Genomic DNA, 5,880 nt, shown 5'->3' on the forward strand with positions numbered 1-5,880 from the left:
AGGGAAGGGAAGGGAAGGGAAGGGAAGGGAAGGGAAGGGAAGGGAAGAACTGGTTTCCACTGGAATGGAAGATTGGCAAGGCAGATTATTCCCCACATTCTCATTAAAATGCTCCTGCACATTGATGCATATGATTTATCTCTGTCAAAATAGTGGATTCATATTTTACAATATAGCAAAAAAAGTCCTCTTCCAGTGCTGTTGTGCTGATATTATGAGCTGTTTGCAGGATAGCGAGAAGTCGACTGGGGATGAATTTGCCTATGTATATGCATGTGTATATAAGAGAGAAATGGGTAAATAAGGAGATTAGCACAGGAAGTAAGCAAAAAGTGGGAACAGTAGTTAATTTGGAGCAAGCATTAAAAAGTAACATTTACTGCATGAATTGGGTTTTCTGCTGTGAAATTAACATCATGAGACAACTTGGGGGTCTGACACTCAGAAATATTATCTCCTTTTCTCTTCTCTGAGTCTGGTTTTGACCCAGGAGGTGGAGTATTTCCCCATTCTGCTTTTCAACCATAGTTAAAATCACTTCACTCATGTGTCAAGATTTCCTTGTCTTTTGAGTAGGGCAAGGATGATGCTATCTGCCTTTGTTCAGAAGAATCTGGCAGCTGGGCATAAGAAACAACATGTAAGAGCAATTTATTGTTCTTATTACTTACTATGCAGATATTCTCCAGAAATTAGCACAGTATACCGCAGCCAGTCCCTCTCTCGACACCAGCCTTGATGATTCTGAGTGTCACCACTCCACTCTCCCCTGCTGGCCAATTGTGTGCAGGGACTTCCCTTAATATGGACTCTTTCCCAATATGTCCCTTTAGCAAGCAGGGTAGGAAGCCACTGACATGATCTATAGAGTTGCTAGCCAGCTGGTGATTCCAACCTCTCATTCAGTCATCTGGGCTACATTTGATGATTGGCAGATGACAGTTTTCATAGCTTTGTCCCCAGATCTCCTAATTCTTTGTGCTCAGAGATTTCAAACAGAATAAAATACTGTTCCAGTTGATGCCATGCTCTGATACAGCCTGCTCAACATCTTTGAAGGTTTCACTTTAAATTGAATCCCAAATTATGTATAATTTCTTTCATCTCAAAATGTGCATTGCCTTAGCCCGTACCATTAGTTTATTTTTCAAGATACAGTCTGATGGTGATTTTTCTCTGAAATGAGTCATTTAACTTCTGCTATTTGCTGTTACATTTGTAAAGAAATGAATGCTCTCTGTGGTAAACCAGGTGTTGCTTGATTTAAATTGTCACTTAACTACAAGTTTTATAAAGTGGTTTTTGTTTTGGTTTGGTTTGGTTTTTCTTTTTCTGGGTAGTTAGCCTTCAAAATTTGAACACCTACAATGTCTGGAGAGGTTTCCTGTTTGATTAGGAAAAGCTGAATGGCCACAAAAAGTATCAGGGGAGGCCAGATGTCTTCAGTTTAGCAGCAAAACAAATGTAGCATGGCTGAGCTGCATGCCTTTATGCTGACCAGCTTCAAATCTGCCTAGGTGGAGGCATGATTACTGAGAGCAAAAGGGTGCTCAGCCCTTTCCTCATTCAGTTCTGGCTTATACTACATAGGTTGTCGGGATGGACCTGATCTTGCTTAAACACAAATCTAGTGCTAAGCTTCTATTCTTAGTGAGAAATGGCCTTCAGAGGCCAGCTCAACCATCTTTCCCAATTTTTCATATCCTTGCTCCAAGCTTACCTGTCCTTTGAAGACAAAAGTCTGATCAAGTCCTGAAGATCTCAGGTGATGGAGATTCTCCACCACCTCCAGGCAATCCATTCAGCTGCTTGTTACCCATTCGGAATATTTCATGCATAACGTGGCACTCCCTTGCAGCAGTCTAAGGTCTTAGTCCTTACCCCAGTGGATTCAGAGAAAGATAAATCTTTTCCTCACTGCAGTCTTTTACATACTTGAAAGTGGCTACCATGTCTTCTCTACATTAAGCTATTCAAGTCCTTTAATTCTACCTTTTGGTCTGTGTTCGAAAACCTCTGAAAGAAAGAGCAAGGGTCCTGGGATATTGTTCCTGTTGTACAAGCGCCTGAGAGGGTCATCCAGCACCGAGATCAGGCAGACTGACAGTATGGTTTTTGGCAGCTGGGTTTTAGTTGATGTAGATTGCCCATTGTGGTGCTTCAGTTGTGCTGAAGGGTTTAATGAGGAGAATGTTTATTACCAAAGGAAGAGATGGTAACTAAATGGGCGACCCACGGTCATGACTTTAGCATGCTGTCAAGCACATGCTGGATCTGAATTTATGACTTCAGCTACTGAACCTCTTTTTCAGCTCCCGTCTGGCCAATCTCCCATCTGGCTGGGGGAAATACTTTGAACCCCACTCTTCCAAAGAGCTTGTTCTCCACCTTTCCCTGTGACAATGTTCTTTAGAGAATGGCAGCACTTCAGAAGATGGAGTGAACTGTTTATTCGCAAAAGGTCAATTGCCTCCAAATAAAGAATGAGTTGTTGAGAAGGCTGTAAAAGATGTTTTATGCATATCAAACAAAACACCTTTTGAACTTCTGAATAGCAATGCCTCCCCACAGGCTGCTGTCGTTTCTGCCAGAAAGTCCAAAACTTGGGTGCTCCCAGTAGTGTGAACACCAAGGATATATATAGACAAGGAAAAAACTAACTGGTTTGTAAAATGTGTCTTAGTGGTCTTCTAATTCACAGTATTTCTTTTTAAACAGGACTTGATTCCTAAGGCACAAGCAAAGCCATCCTTCAAAACATTAGCTTACTTTGCTTTGCTACGCTCTGCCTCAGTTGGTGCTGGCTGCATGGCCTGCTTCTCTTCCTGCAAGCATGGAGCTGCCACAATGGCTACATTTCTCTGATGCTGATGGTGACTAACAGGGGAGTGCCATGACTATGAGATACCAGCTGTTTACAGGCACTCAGCAGGAATACAGAGCTCTGGCCACAAAAAATCAGAGCAGCCACTAATACTGCCTCTTCTTGTGTGAAAGTCCTTACATGTCTCATTGTCCTTCCCAACCTATCTCACTCTCTTGGAGCCATATAAACATCTAAATAATTTTTTGGGAGCAGAGGAGAAAGACCAAATGGCCAGCATGTTTCCAAGGAGCTGGAATATCACATTGTTCATGATGCTCTTGTCCATTTTAGCCAGCCCATGCAATGGAGCAACAGGCCTGTGTGAAGCAAGGGCTCTAAGTCACAATTTATGGTGTACCCCGCCGTGTCAGGAAAGCTGTTGCAAAAATCACATTTCACTTATTTTCTGCTTGGTGGTGTCAGGAAACAAACTTTTGCAGTCAAGTGAAGTTCAGTGTGTCAGAGCATAACAGCAGGAAGAGAAAATATTGATGTTAGGTGGGAAGGGAGTGTTGTAGGAAGGAAGGCACTCTTGGGCCCGAGCTCAGGCCAGGGTTGTTTTCTGTGGCTGTGGTCCACTCTCTCCTCCATCCCCCTCGCCCTGCAAATGCTCCTGAGCTCTGTCCTCATAATGGTGTGGGAATTCTTCCCCTAAGAGACTCAAGATTCTTCCCTTCAAGTGCCTAAAGCTGCTCCCTTCATCAAACGCTGCCCATAATACTGTCTCCACACCAGAGGAATAGCTGAATGCTGCAGCAAAACCCCCTATGGAAAAGCTCCAGTAGTGAAAAGAAAAAGAAAGAAAAGAAAAGGGGAAGTACTATGGGCATTTTGTTCCTGCAAAGCTCTGAGCATCCTCTGCAGGTGTCTGGGTGCGCTTGAGTTCCTGTCATCCCCAGCAGGCCTCAGTACCACATGTTATATCCTAACAACAAAGTGTCATGGTAGGACTCTTCTCCTTGCTTTCAAGATACTTTGACTATCAGGTAAAGTACACAATAAAACATCTCTAAAAACATTTGTCTCAGCTGACTGATTTGGAGCTCCTGAGCCATAAAGCTCAAGACAACTGAGCAGAGCTATCACTCCCAGGTGACTATCATGGAAAGTTATTGGAGCAAGGCTCCTGACATTCTGCATCATTTCCAGGCAGGACGTTGCAGGAACAGAGCTCTTAAGGAGTAGAAAATTAAACTAATAAATGTAAATGGTGTTTATTGCAAGGGAGGATTAAACCCCAAACTAACAGTCATGAACATGTGAGGATGGGCATCCAAAGCAATCTTCCGTCAGAAGAAGCAGCTCCTGCTCCAAAAATCGTGCACTGCCCTTTTTCACAGGTCTGGCTTCTTCCTTCCCACCCCCAGCTGGCTGCCCAACCCTCGTCTGCCATCGTTGGATGCTTTCAGCATTGTGTCAAATTTATACTGGGCATATCAAGATGCAGGAGCCCTGATCTTCCTTTCTGGTTGTGAAGTGTCAAGCACACCTAGGGAATCCTATAAATAATAAACAATAACACATGCACATATTCATAACCAAGTCATTGTTTACATAGTGAATATTCAGCACACACCAGATGGTTCTTCTTTCACTGCCTCCAAAATGGAAATGACCAGTTACTAAAGATAAAATATTCCTTCCCTCTACTGCTTCCCTAGGGCTCCTACTTGTTGTTCTCTTGTAGAACTGCTGCTCCCTAGAGAAGGAAGCCTTTCAGTCTTGGAAACATTGAAATCAGATCTGAAATATGAAATGTTTCAGCAGAAGCTGCAGATAAACGAACATAATGTTAAATCAATTCCAGAAAATAGGCTTGGATTAATCCTCCTGCCTGCTGCAGCAGTGCTCTGGGAGAAGAAATCTCTCCCCCCACTGTCACATGGCTGCTGCCTCTGCTATCAAGATGTCCCTCCATTGGGTCTGTAAGAGGAGTTCCTAAATTACTTTTGCTCTTCAAAAATGCTAGCTAGCAGCCAGTGCACTACATGTACTGCACACAGCCACCACCCAGCCACACTGCAGGTGGCAATGATTTTAACTGATTACTACGTGTTGCTACATGGAGGGCCAGACTCTGCTTGCTTCATTTCCACCCATCCCAGTGGCTGCAGTTTTCATTTATGATCTCTTACATAAGATGCACTAACAGCACTGGGAGAAGAGACCAGGCCCTCAGCCACTCAATGCTGAGTCAGACCATCTTGCTTCTTGCCTTTCTTTGTTCCCACCTGCAATACATAAGCTTGCCCAGCTCCATTGAGGAGATGGTCCTATCCCATCCCATCCCATCCTATCCCATCCCATCCTATCCCATCCCATCCAGTATTTTGGTATGAAAGACGCTAGGCTCATACCATGGCAGATTTAGGAGGACCTTGAGTCCAGGCACTTCACTTTCCAAGCACATGCTTAAGCCCCAGATTTGGTGCAGAAGAAGGGCCATTATCTCTGCCAGTCAGGTGCCCACATGGAAGCGATTCCCACACTGATCCCTGAGTCAAGTTGCATTCTGTGCAACTCTGAGCTAGGCACCCGTTCAGCTCCATCACCAGCCAGGGCATCCTCTTGGCAGCCCTCTGTCCCTACTTGTGAGGAACAGCATCTTTTCCTGGAGCAAATCTGGCTTGCTTTAACAGAAGAAATTCAAAGTACCATTCAGGAAGAAGAGGCAGAACCATGTCCTCTTCTCAGGAGGCTGGAGGCAGCCCCACGCTCACCTTTTCCCAGCCCCCGTGTGACCTGGACTTTCAGGAGAGGCAACTCTTTCTTTGTGCCATAAGGATGGGGGTGCGGGTGGGACTGGGCAAGTTATTCCTACAAATGCTGGGGGCAAATCCCAGGCCCCTGAGGCCAATACCACCTCTGGGCTAGGCAAGGCTGAAGGGTAAACCTTGCTCTAGGAATATCATCTCCCTAGATGAGCCAAGGAAAAATAATTGAGATGCTACTTTCTTTTCTCAGCTGTATGAAAAAAAAGACACGATTTGATAATGGGTAGCTGTTTGCCAGTT

The sequence above is a fragment of the Corvus kubaryi genome, unplaced genomic scaffold (assembly GCF_017639235.1).
Source record: "Corvus kubaryi isolate FWS band 111438036 unplaced genomic scaffold, C.kubaryi_AGA036_p1.0 66, whole genome shotgun sequence".
NCBI classification, from domain to species: Eukaryota; Metazoa; Chordata; class Aves; order Passeriformes; family Corvidae; genus Corvus; species Corvus kubaryi.